This window comes from Dama dama, chromosome 4 (genome assembly GCF_033118175.1).
Source record: "Dama dama isolate Ldn47 chromosome 4, ASM3311817v1, whole genome shotgun sequence".
NCBI lineage: Eukaryota > Metazoa > Chordata > Mammalia > Artiodactyla > Cervidae > Dama > Dama dama.
The window spans coordinates 46,676,792-46,690,598 of NC_083684.1; the positions used below are offsets into that span (position 1 = coordinate 46,676,792).

A 13,807-nucleotide genomic window follows, 5' to 3' on the forward strand; every position below is an offset into this window, starting at 1 on the left:
CTCCCCGGCATTCCTTAACCCTATTGATAATGATAAAGTCTCATAAATCTAGGTAAATCTTTAATTATGCCTTCGGAACATGGTGATATTACGACTGTGACATAGTCATAAAGGGCACATTCAAAATTAGCTCTGTATACATTTTATGAATATGTAAGAGGGTAGAGGTGGCTCGAGTTAAAAAGGAAAGACCAAAAAAAAAAAAAAAGATATTGTGTTTTTTCTATCTTGTCACAATCGTCTTTTAACATGGGATTTTAATTCCTTTTTAAAAGTAATTGTTGGGGAAAATTCCCACTCCTGACTGGTACAATTTTTATTAAAATCCACGGCATCAGCTTTGCTGAACCCTACTGCATGTTTACAAAGCCTGCAATCTGCAATAAAGGGCGTACATTCCTGTATGCTAGAACACCTTTTGGCCTAAAAATTGTTCTTCTTTATATTAAGTATGTGTGAGATATTTATGAAGAATGGAGTGCTGTTTTTATGAGGCCCTAAGAAAGCCTAGGGTTTGCTTCCTTCCCTCCAATCAGGGTGGCTGCAGCCTCATCCTTCCCCCACCCCTGTGTTTGGTTAGTAGCCCTGCGCAATTTATTTTTATCTTCAGCCAACGCATATATTTTTACTTGTGTGAATAATACGGAGAAAGATTAAGTTCTTTTATTTTGCTAATTAAACTGCATTTTTCAAAATCCAGTGAGGTAGTAAGTGACAGGATTAACAAGGGCACTTTGCAGTTTTGCTGTTTTCTTGATGAGATTAGAGGTATTTGATATTAGAGGAGGAGCTGATGAAGTGGTTTCCTCTGTGTGTATGAATGCACGACCCTAGTTTATCACCACGGCTTCATAAAGAAGTCTTCCTTGCTGTCGAGAAAGCCCAACCAAGAGTGAAAATGACATTAGCAAAAAGCAAAACGAAAGGTCAGTAGAGCAGGAGGAGAAGGCGGAAGGGAAAAAGCACTCCTTTGCTTCCCACCCCCGCCCCCCACAAAGGGTTAAGGAAGAGTCTTGGCTCGGTTACAGGTTCTGTGTGATGAAACCGGCAGTGGGTGAGCCAAGCCTCGGAACTGCAGGCTCCTGTAACAGGGACATCTTTCTGAGCCTCTGGAGTTTAAAGGTAAAAAAACCCTTATATTTAAGGAAACAAAAGCAGGGAGATACTAAGGCACATGAGGAAAGCAGCAGCTGCCTCTCTCCTGGGCCCGGCAGACTCGTTCCCATAAGAATCCATGCACCGCTTGGGACCCACCCGGCTTTTTCACATCTACCTGGGCTTAGAGCTCATCTTCAGGGCAGTCAGATGCCAACCCAAGGGAGTAGGTGAGGACTGCCCGTCTCCTTCCACTTACCTCCCAATCCTCTTCCTGTTCTCCCAGCACCTTAGGAGAGCCAACTGAGGTGAAGGAGTGATGCCAAATAGAGAAATCAAAGTGGAGGAGTGGTTTGCCAAATCCCTTGTGGTGGCCAGAAAGGATGACACCAGGGCAGGGGTGAGGACAAGGTAAGGGGGTGCTGGGGAGCTGCTGGGCCGGCTCAGGGCTGGGTACCTTGGTGCGATAGGTCCAGACAAGGCCACCGTGTGTGTACTTATTGTATTATTAGCTTAGCCCTTTCAATTCTTACAGCGTCTTCACTTTCACTTTTGGAGAAGGAAATGGCAACCCACTCCAGTATTCTTGCCTGGAGAATCCCATGGACGGAAGAGCCTGGTAGGCTACAGTCCACGGGGTCGCAAAGAGTTGGACACGACTGAGAGTCTTCACTTTCAATTCTTAAGGTCATCTTCCCAATAAGCACATATTATGTTTTTTAATAGAGAGTAATTTACACAAAGAGAAAGACACATTAAGTGTATGGCTGGGTGAATCTTGACAAATGCATGTGTGCTCTGCTAAGTCACTTCACTTGCGTCCGACTCTTTGAGATCCTATGGACTATAGCCCACCAGGCTCCTCTGTCCATGGGATTCTCCAGGCAAGAACACTGGAGTGGGTTGCCATACCCTCCTCCAGGGGATCTTCCCCACCGGGGATAATCGAACCCACATCTCTATGTCTCCTGCATTGACAGGCAGGTTCTTTACCACTAGCGCCACCTGGGAAGCCCTGACAAATGCATACACTGGTGTAATCCACATTCTATTGAGGACTAGGAAATAGAAGATTTCCATTACCCCGGAAAGTTTCCCCATGCTCCTTGCTCCTTTCCAGCCAGGGCTTTCCTTTTCATCCACTCAAGCAACCACTGTTCTCTATTCTATACATAAGTTAGTTTTGTCTGTTCTAGAAAGTGAAGTTGCTCTGTCGTGTCCGACTCTTTGCAACCCCATGGACTGTAGCCTACCAGGCTCCTCCGTCCATGGGATTTTCCAGGCAAGAGTACTGGAGTGGGTTGCCATTTCCTTCTCCAGGGGAGCTTCCAAAGCCAGAGAGCGAACCCAGGCTGCAGGCAGATTCTATTCTAGAACTTAATATAAATGAAATCCTACTGAAAGTACTCCGTGCCTGGCTTCTTTCCCTCAGCACAAATATTTCTGTAATTTTTCTGCTTGTTGTGGATTTCAATAGTTTTTCATTTTTTATTTCTGAGTTGCATTTTGTTGTATGAATCTACCATAAATTTTATATCTTGGTTGCTTCCAATTTGAGACATTTATGAACAAAGTTGCTGTGCTCATTTTTGTGCAGATTTTTACAGACATATATTTTGATCTACCTTGAGTAAATGCCTAGGAGCAGCATTTCTGTCACAGAGTGTATGTTTAGTCCATGAGAAATTACAAAACTGTTTTCCAAAGTGGTTACACCATTTTACAGTTAATCAGAAATATGAGAGCGCTCTACTGTCTGTCTGTCCCATATCCTGACCAGCATTTACCATTGACTGTCCCTTATATTTTAAGCCTTCTAGTGAGTTCTTCTAGTAAGTCAAGTATGGTTTTAATTTGCATTTCACTGATAACTGCTGACATTGATTCCTTTGTATTTTTTCACAATTTTTGTCCATATTTTATTGAGTTGCCTTTCTAATATAAACACTAGTTCTTTTCCAGATAGGTATGTTGCAAAATCTTTTCTCCCCATCTAGTTACCAATTATTTTATATTTTTATTAACATGCAGTAAAAATGACTTCTCTTGGTGTACAGTTCTTTGACTATTAAAATATGAATGGATTCACGTAACTACCAGTACAATCAGGACACAGAACTCCACAAAGCTGTTTCACTGCTGCCTCTTGTGGTTACACATTCCCCGCTCCTAACCTCTAGAAACCACTGATCCATCCTCTGTGACTCTAATTTTTGTCAAAAAGAGTGCCATGCAAATGGTCTCACACAGTATGTCACCTTTAGAGGCTGACTTCTTTTACTCTGCCTCTCTTTGAGATTTATTGAAGTTTCTGCATGTATCAGTAGTTCACTCCTTTTTACTACTGACTGAATTTTATTGTACCATTTTTAACAGTGTCTTCTGTTTACAGAAGTTTTTTATTTAGATCAAGTCTAATTTATTGGTTTCAGTCTATGCTATGTACTGAATGTTTGTACACTCCTCCCCTTCTCCCATTCATATGTTGAAACTCTAACTCCTAACGTGATTGGTATTGGGGCCTGTGGATGGTAACTAGGGCCAGATGTGGTTATGAGGGTGGGGCCCTCATGATGAAATCAGTGCCCTTATAAGAAAAGGAAGAGACACCGGAGCTCTCTCTGTTTTGTTCTCATGTGAGAGCTCAGTACAAGTCAGGAAGAAGTCTCCCATCAGAACTTAACCACCCTGATCCTGGACTTCCAGCCTCCAGAACTATGAAACATAATAGACCTCCCACTCTATGGTATTTTGTTATGGACGCCTGAGCTAAAACACTCAGGCTATGGTCTATGTTTTCCATGCCATATCTAAGATATGTTTGACTACCTGAAGGTCAGTAAGATATTCTTTTAAGTTTATTTCTAAGAGCTTCATAGATTTTTATTTTATATTTAGAGCTAAAATCTTCCACAAGTTAATTTTTGTGTGTGGTGTCAGATAGGTTTTGAACTTTTTTTTTTTTTTTGCCAGTATGGCTATCCCTTTGTTTACCATCATTTCCTGTTGAACTGTCTTGCAGATTTTGTCAAAACTCAGTTGTGTAAATCAATTTCCAGGCTCTGTATTTTGTTCCTCTAATATATGTGCCTATTTTGTATCAATGCAAAAAGTCTTGATTACTACAGCTTTATAGTCTCTCTTAAAATCAGGTAGTGTAAGCATCCAAATTTGTTTTTCTTTAATATTGTCTTTTGTTGTTCTAGGCTCTTCAGATTGCTATATAATTTTAGATTCAGTTTACTGATCAAAAACTAAAGTCTGCTGGAATTTTGCTTTGTATGGCATTGAATCAGTTTTGGGATGTATGCTATCTTAATAGCACTGAATCTTGGAACAATTCATGAACATGGTATATCTCTTTACTGCTTAGGTCTTCTTTAATTTCTCATATTTTCTTATACTTTTCAGTGTTGAAGTCTTACACTTATCTCCTTAAGTATTTTTATTTTATTATGTATAGTATTTTAAAATTTCATTTTCCAATTGATCCCTGCTAAAATGCAAACAGTTTTCCAATATTGACCTATCTCTAGTAACTTTGCTAAAGTAATTACTATTTCTAATTATTTAGAGATTCTTTAGGCTTGAGAGTCCCTTGGACTGCAAGGGGATCCAACCAGTCCATCCTAAAGGAGATCAATTCTGGGTGTTCATTGGAAGGACTGATGCTGAAGCTGAAACTCCAGTACTTTGGCCACCTCATGTGAAGAGTTAACTCATTGGAAAAGACCCTGATGGTGGGAGGGATTGGGGGCAGGAGGAGAAGGGGATGACAGAGGATGAGATGGCTGGATGGCATCACCGACTCGATGGGCATGAGTTTGAGTAAACTCCGAGAGTTTGTGATGGACAGGGAAGCCTGGCGTGCTGCGATTCATGGGGTCGCAAAGAGTCAGACACGACAGACTGACTGAACTAAACTGAACTGAACTGAACATGTAGAATTTTGTATATATGAATAATGATAGCTATATTTCTTCCTTTCTGAATTTTGTATCTTTTATTTCTTTTTCTCCTGTTGTGCTCACTGCATCTTTCAGTATAATTTTGAATAGATATATTAAGAAATATCCTTCCTTTGGTCTTGATAGTAGGGAGAACTCTTTATCATATTGAAAAATATCCCTTCTATTCTTAGTTGGCAAAGAGATTATTTTTAGGATTGTGCATGAAAATTAGCAAATGCATTTTCTGCATTTATTGAGATCATTATATGATATTCTTTTCTTCTTTATTCTGGCAATTCTGGTATATTAGATTAATTTTGAGTGTTAAACCAATCTTGCGTTTCTTGGATAATCCACTTAGTAATGATGATGTTCTGTCTCTTTAAATTTGTTTATAGTTTGCTAAGAAGTATTGCATCTGTGTTTGTATGAAATGTTAGTTAATGATGTCCTTTTAATGTCCTTATTTGGTTATGGTATTAGCATTAAGACGGGTTCATCAAAAGAACTGCAATGTACTCCCTTCTTTTCTATTTTCTCAAGGAATTTGTGTAAGATTAGTATTATTTTTTTTATTAAAATTTGATAAAATCTACCAGTGAATCCATGTGATACTTGGGTGCTTTTGGTAGAAAGGTTTTAATTACAAATTCAATTTAGCTAACACATATAAGGCTAATAAACTTTTGTACTTTGTTGTATTAATTTTGGTAATTTGTGTCCTTCAATGCATTTTTTAACTCCATCAAAACTGTCAAATTATATACACAAGATTGTTCATAACACTAGTTTATCTTTTTAATATATGTGTAACATGTGTCTGGGGATATCTCCTGCTTTTTCACTTGGAAATTTTTTAATTGGAAATTTATGTTTTCTCTCTTACCTATCAATTTCATTAATCTTTTAAATGAAGCTATTTTTTGTTTTATTCATTGCCTTTACTGTTTGTTAATTTCTATTCACTGATATCTACTCATCTCTATTATTCCCTCTTTTGTTTATACACTTTTATTTTGTTTTCCTCAGATTTTTAAGTTTGAATTTTAGTACCTTCAATTCTAACTGGTAAGGCAATATATTTTTCCTTTAAGTACTGCTTTAGCTGTATCCTATAAAATATTATATGTTATACTTTCATTACCAATTATTTTTACTCTTATTTGGGGGGGTACACCCTGTGGCATGTGGAATCTTAATGCGCAGACCAGGGGTTGAACCTTTGCAGGTTGAACTCCGTGCAAAGGAAGTGCAGAGTCTTGATCACTGGGGCACCAGGGAAGTTCCGATTATCAGTTATTTATAAATATTAGGCAATGTCTATAAGTATTTTTTCTTCTGACTAATAGGTTTTTGAGAAGTATGTATTATATATTCAGGTATGAAAGAATTTTCCTAATTTTTAAATTTATTTCCTTGAAATGTATAGAGACTTGTGTTATTGTCCATCTTAAGTTCTACCTTGGTGAATATTTCTAGTGCACTGGAAAAAATATGTATTATGAAGTGGTTGGATGTCAGGCTCTATAAATGTCAACTAGGTCAAATTGGCAAATAGTGTTCATCAAATATTCTGGTGTTATCAACTTGCTTTACCAGTTACTAAGAGTAGAGTGTTAAAATCTTTAGCTATTATTATGGATTTATCTTTGTTTTTCTCTTTGTTTTGTTTTTCTTTGTGTTTGAAAACTTTGATATCTGGTCCATATATTTTATATATATACTGCTCTTCTTCTTTATGAATTGCCCCATTTATGTTAATTAAGTAGTCTCTTTAACTCTGATCACTTCCTTTTCTTAAAATCTCTTTGTCTGATAGTGATAGAGCCATGCTAGCTTTTTTATGCTTACTGTCAGCATGGTACATATTCCCCCATTCTTTTACTTTTAACCTATCTCTCTACATTTCAAGTGTTTCTTTTATAATAGCATGTAGATCTTGCTTATTTACTGAGTCTGACAATTGTTTGTTGTTTAGTTGCTCAGTCATGTCCGACTCTTTGCAACACCATGGACTGTAGCCCATCAGGCTCCTCTGTCCATGAGATTTTCCAGGCAAGAATACTGGAGTGGGTTCCCATTTCCTTCCACAGGTGATCTTCCTGACCCCGAAGATTAAACCGGAGTCTCCTACATTGGCAGGAGGATTCTTTACCACTGAGCCACCAGGGAAGCTCGATTTTAACAATATCTTCCTTTGATTTGATTAAAATTTGGAGCAGCTGAGATGGTTGGAGCTTACAAGATAGAACTATACTCTAAATAAATTCCCTGGTAGCTCAGAGGGTAAAGAGTCTGCCTGCAATGCAGGAGACCTGAGTTCGATCCCTGGGTCAGGAAGATCCCCTGGAGATGGGAATGGCAACCTACTCCAGTATTCCTGCCTGGAAAATCTCATAGACGGAGGAGCCTGGAGGGCTATAGTCCATAGGGTCACCAAGAATCGACACAACTAAGCAACTTCACTTTCACTTTCACTTTACAAGACACTATACTAAAGAGGAAATACTTCACAGAGAAGGAGTACAAATAACTTGCATAGAAGTCTCCTTGAGCTTTTGGATGCATATTAATGATGTGCTCATACATGGTACAACTTTGTAAGACCTCAAAACAAGCAAACAAAAAGCTACAAAAGAGAATGTGAACCGAATGGAGATTTCAGATGACATACAGCACTGGGAATCAGAGGAATTTTGGACAGTCAGAATGGAGAAACATCTGTAAACATTCCAGGAATTTAATTGAAATTCCATGAAGCTCACATCTTTAAAGTAAGATATTTGAACTTCAGAATTAAGATTACACTACTCTCATCCTAACAAAGATTAAAAGTAAATCATAAGGTAATCAAATTGATATTCCAATAAATTAACTATCAACAAATCTCAATACTTTTTAGAGGAAGATGACTCAATATATTCTCACATATATAGCATTCATAGCATATAGCACACAGTGAAAAATAAATTATGTATGCAAAGAAGGAAAATTTGGCTTGTAACCAGGAAAAGATAAAGCTTTTTCTATAGAAATAGACCCTAAGATAACAGTTATTGAATTTCGAAAACAAAGACTTTAAAACGGATATTATAAATATGTTTAAGGACTTAAAGAAATTCGGGGATATAATGAGTAAATGACACGACTGAGCATCTTCACTTTCACTTTTCACTTTCATGCATTGGAGAAGGAAATGGCAACCCACTCCAGTGTTCTTGCCTGGAGAATCCCAGGGATGGGGGAGCCTGGTGGGCTGCCGTCTATGGGGTCATGCAGAGTTGGACACGACTGAAGTGACTTAGCAGCAGCAGCAGCAGCAGGAATGAGTAAATGAATAGAAAACCTCATCAGAGAAATGAAAACTATGAAAAAGAATCAAGTAGAAATTTTAGAATAGAAAAATATATTTGAAATGAAAATTTCAGTGGGTGGGATTAACAGCGTATTGATCAGAAGAACATGCAGTAAATTTGAAGACAGGTCAGGAGAAGCTATACCACCTGAGGCACTAAGAAAGAGAAAAATAGTGAATAGAGGTTCAGAGACCTAAGTAATCTAGTTATGTGGTTGAATATGTGTGTAAATGAGGTATCAGGAGCTGACAAAGACAGAAACAGGAAAAAATATGACAAAACATTTCCAAATTTGATGAGCAGTGTTCACCCAGAGATTAGAGAAACAACAAATCACAAACAGGGTAAACACAAAGAAAACTACACCTAGTTACATCACAATCAAATTGCTGAAAATATTTATTTTTTAAAAAATTCTTAATAGCAGCCAAAGATGAAAGATCTTTTTACACACAAGAGAACAAAGATACAAATATTGCTAATTCCTCATCAGAAACAATGGAATAACATATTTTAAAAGATGAAATAAAAGTAAACCAACTTAGACTCCTATATCCAGTGAAAATATTCATGGAAAATGAGGTCAAAGTAAAGGCCACTTCTTTAAGCTATTTCATCATACCCCAAAAAATTGGCTGAAGGAAAATTGTAACAAATAGAAACTTAGTCTACATAAAAGAAGGAGAAAGGAAAAAATGTAAATCTAAAAGACATTTTTCTCCTTTCATAGTTTCTTTATAAGCCATTTGACTCTTTAAGTTAAAAATAACATTGTCCAACATAAATCATAGCAACATTTCATGGATCAATCTTCCAAGGCAATAGAAATAAAAGCAAAAATAAACAAATGAGACCTAATCAAACTTGGAGGTTTTGCACAGCAAAGAAAACCATAAGCAAAATGAAAAGATGACCTACACACTGGGAGAAAATATTTGCGAATGATACAACCAAAAAGGAATTAATTTCAAAACATACAAGAAGCTCATAGACTCAATAACAAAAACCAACAAATAGCCTGATCAAAAAATGGGCAGAAAACCTAAATTGATTTCTCCAAAGAAGTCATACAGATGGCCAATAGGCATATGAAAAGATGCTCAACTTTGCTAATTATTAGAGAAATGCAAACCAAAACCACAAAAAGGTATCACCTCACACGTGTCAGAATGGCTGCCATTTAAAAGTCTGCAAATAATAAATGATGGAGAGGATGTGGAGGAAAGAGAACCCTCCTACACTGATGGTGGGAATGTAAGTTGGTACAACCACTATGGAAAACATTATGGAGGTTCCTTAGAAAACTAAAAATAGAATTACCATCTGTTCCAGCAATCTTACTCATGAGCATATATCTGGAGAAAAGTCTAATTCAAAAAGATGCATGGATCCCAGTGTTCATAGCAGCACTATTTACCATAGTCAAACATGGAAGCAACTTAAATGTCTGTAAACAGATGAATGGATAAAGAAGATATGGTATACATATGCAATGAAATACTACTCAGCCATAAAAAAGAATGAAATAATGGCATTTCTAATCATGTAAATGGACCTAGAGATTATTATACTAAGTTAAATAAGCCAAAAAGAGAAAGACAAATATATATCATTTGTATGTGGGATTTAAAATATTTAAAATATGATACAAATTGACTTATTTACAAAACAAACTCATAGACATAGAAACAAATACAGTTACCAAAGGGCAAGTGAGGAGAGGAATAAATTAGGGGTTTGGGATTAGCAGATATAAACTACTATATATATCATAGATAAACAGCAAGGTCTTGCAATATAGAACAGGAAACTATATTCAATATTCTATAATAAACCACAATGGAAAAGAAAAGAAAATAAACCATAATGGAAAATAAATGAAAGAATATGAAAAAATATTTATATTTATATATTACTGAATCACTTTGCTGTATATCAGAAACTAACACAACATTATAAATCAACTATTTTTAAAAACGAAAGAAATAATAACAATGTTTTGGGTTTATAACATACAAAAGTGAAATATATGATAACCCTCACACACACAAAGAGAGGTGAATAGAAGTGTATTACTGGAAAGTTCTTCATTATATGTAAAGCAAACTAATATTAATTCAAGGAAGAATGTGATAAGCTAAGAATGCATAATATCCTTTGACTAATCTCTAAAATAATAAACCAGAGAAGCATAGCTTAAAAGCCAACAGAGGAGATAAAATAAATACAGTATACTCAAGTATACTCAAACCAAGAGAGAAAAGGAACAATAAATGGCACATTTAGAAAAAGGAAAATTATTAATACTCCCAAAGTGTGGCCTGACTGTAGATTTCAACTACATCTCTGTGATGCTTATAAAGTGTAAGTACTTCCCCCTGCAGAAAATGGTTAGATGTGGTGCTCACCACCAGTGTGTGAAAACAGATACTTCATAAATTTCCTTCAGTTTTACAGTTATTTCTGGTGGGAAAGCTAAGTCCACTGCACTTGATTCCATCATGGTCAGGCCTGAATGCTAATCCATATGATCTTGTAGTTATTACAGTTCTTACTAATTCTTCCTCACTTATTAATAAATATTTTATTCATGAAAAAATATAGCATTTTTGTATTAAAGTTATGTAGTACCATCCTATATTTCAGAGATAAAGCATATTTCTAAACATAGTGGGTTGGGCAAAACATTCCTTTGGGTTTTTCTGTTACATCGTATGGCGAAATATGAACAAACTTATTGGCCAACCCAATATACATTACTATAAATATATAATATAAATATATTGTATATGTGCTGTGCCATTCTTAGCTTCTTGGTTGAGTCTGACTCTTTGCAACCCCACAGACAGTAGCCCACCAGGCTGGAGTGGGTTGCCATGCCGTCCTCCATATATTGTATACAAGTAGATACAAACATAAACATAGATAATATGTTATGGAAATATACTCTATTTCTCCTTATCATCCAACATTGGTTTTGGCACCAACTTAATTCATTTTCATTATTGCATAGTATTCCACCATCCATATATGCAACATTCTGTTTATCCATTTTCTGTCAATGGAGACCAAGCCAACTCTTCACTGACATAAATAACACTGCAGTGAAAATCTGAGACATGTGAGTTTGGTACACTTTTTTCAATTATATTAAAGGTTGACATAATCATTCTTAGGCATTTAATGAAAATAGAGAAAGCAAAGTCGGCAAGATTCGTTGGCAATTGGATTTTGAAAATCTACACTTTAATAGAAAAAAAAATTTAAGGAATAGATAAGCTATAACCCAAAGAAATAGTCTACATGGCTGCAACATCTTGTCTTAAGTCTAATTTTCTGTAACAAGAGTTTAACATCTGTGGATAAAGTGGGCAGGAGGTAACACGGGCCACAGCGTGAGTTCACTGCTGTCTTCTACCCATTAGATTCTGGAAGGAGGACCAAGGGCAGTGAGTGGCCCTCTCTTACCCTAGCCCAGCCTGGCCAGCCTCTCCCTCTCATGGACTCCTTCTTCCTTCTCAGGGTGGCCATGGTCAAGGTTCTGTTTTATCTTGTTTTTGTTTTTAAGTTGGAAATTACTTCTCTTAAACCAAATTACAATATTAAACTTTAGAAAGCACCAAGACCCATTTTTAATGGAAAAAAAATCTAATGCTACTTTGTCTATGTACAAAAACCAAAGTGATCTTTGACCAAAAAAATAGGAAAAAATAAGCTAATGTAGAACATTTTACAAACAAAATTTACAAAAAAATAATTTCAAAATGAGTAATGGCAATATAATAATATATAGATAAATAGATGAAAGATAGGTAGATAGAAAACTAATAGATAAGCAGTATTAAAAAGAAACATTATTCCACTTTAATTTTACCCTATTTTCTGTTTCATGACTTTTTTCTTCAACATTTTTCCATTAAAATATCCTACTCCTCTGCATTTACTAGCCAAATAGGATTCCTTTATTTGTGCATACCCTGATTTTGTATTGACTCAATCATTACTAGACTTTTAGATAAATTCCATTTTTTCCAATTAGATATGACACTGAGGTGCCTGTTGTCATGCTAAACATTTGTTAACATATATGTTAATTTTCTTAGGATAAATTCTCAGGTTTGGAATAGCTGGCTCAAATGTTACTCACTTCTAAAGACTTTAATATATATAGTTAATCATCTTTAGGAAACTTCTATGATGGACTCTCATCTTAAATCAAAGGGAGATTTCTAAAGTCAGTGCATATGATATCAAAACTGCATAAATCAAATACACAAACCATATATATATGTGCCTCTGTACTAGCAAATTTCATCCCTCTCAGCATTTTCTCACAATTACCCCAACCAAGGATAGAGTGTTTTTTTTAATTTATTTTTTTAATCTTTGGAAGTTTTGAGGCAGAGGGTTGACTTATTGATGCTGTAGCACACATTTACTCGATTGACAATAAAGTGAAACACTTTTCCCAGCTGACTGGCTGTCCATGCCTCCGTCTGGATTTACCTTTCCTGCCCTTTGAGGGACTGGAAGGCATGCTCTGAGCCTTGCCTCGTGCCCTGCGGGGGTGGCATGGTGCACTTATGTCTCCTCTCCTTCGTAGGTCACAACATCCTCAGGGTGAGACGTGTCCCCTCCCTCCCCAGGACACCAGGATTCCAGTGCAACCCCGCGGAGACCCAGGAAGCACTTAGCACCCAAAGGAGTTAACAAGCAGCTCTGAAGAGCTGAGTGGTGTGGATTTTGTCATCATGTGGCAGTGAAGATGCCTCGAAGATGGAATTTGGGATGCTCTTGAGTTCTGAGGAGGACTACAGTCCTTCCTGGGCTCTGCAGCTGTGTCCTGGGGGGCTAGGAGGTGGGCCAGTGATGCAGGGTCCCTGAGAGCTTTCTGGTGTCTTTCTTGGGTTGCCCCTGGACACAGATGCCCTTTCACAACTATGACTTACTCTCTGCCCCTCACCGCCTTCCTGTGGATTTCCTGAGAAGTCCAATATCAAGAAGCCACTATTCCCTAGGGTTTGCGCTAGGTGCTTTATCCTTGTTCCTTTAGGTAGTTCTCTCAATCATGATATAGGAATTGACAAGGCTTATCACTTACGGGTGTGAGAAGAGAAGCACAGAGAGTTTTAGGGACCCCTCCCTGGTGAACAGAAGTCCCCTCTCCTGTCCCTCTTGTCTTTGTTCTGGACTCAGCTCAGCTCTAGACTCTGCTTTCACCCTGAGCAGTCATCCTTCCCCACCTTGATTCACCTCTCTTCTCCTGGAGAAGGGCGACTGACGTCCCCTGGAAGTCAGGTGGGGAGGACTCAGGAAGCCCTCCTGACCAGAGCTGGGACCCCGGTAGCTCTCTTTCCTTCCTGCCCCGGAGCAGCTCGAGCTGAGCCTGCCACCTCAACGAGCAGC

At 37.3% G+C, this 13,807-nt stretch overlaps 1 long non-coding RNA gene across 1 annotated transcript; it reads left to right on the forward strand.

Annotated features, from left to right (window-relative positions):
• The first annotated feature begins 1,051 nt into the window (after window positions 1–1,051).
• Window positions 1,052–5,595, forward strand: LOC133050849 (uncharacterized). Its single transcript, XR_009691712.1, has 3 exons — window positions 1,052–1,122; window positions 1,382–1,506; window positions 4,670–5,595. It is a non-coding gene; the product is annotated as an uncharacterized LOC133050849 (long non-coding RNA).
• The last annotated feature ends 8,212 nt before the right edge of the window (window positions 5,596–13,807 follow it).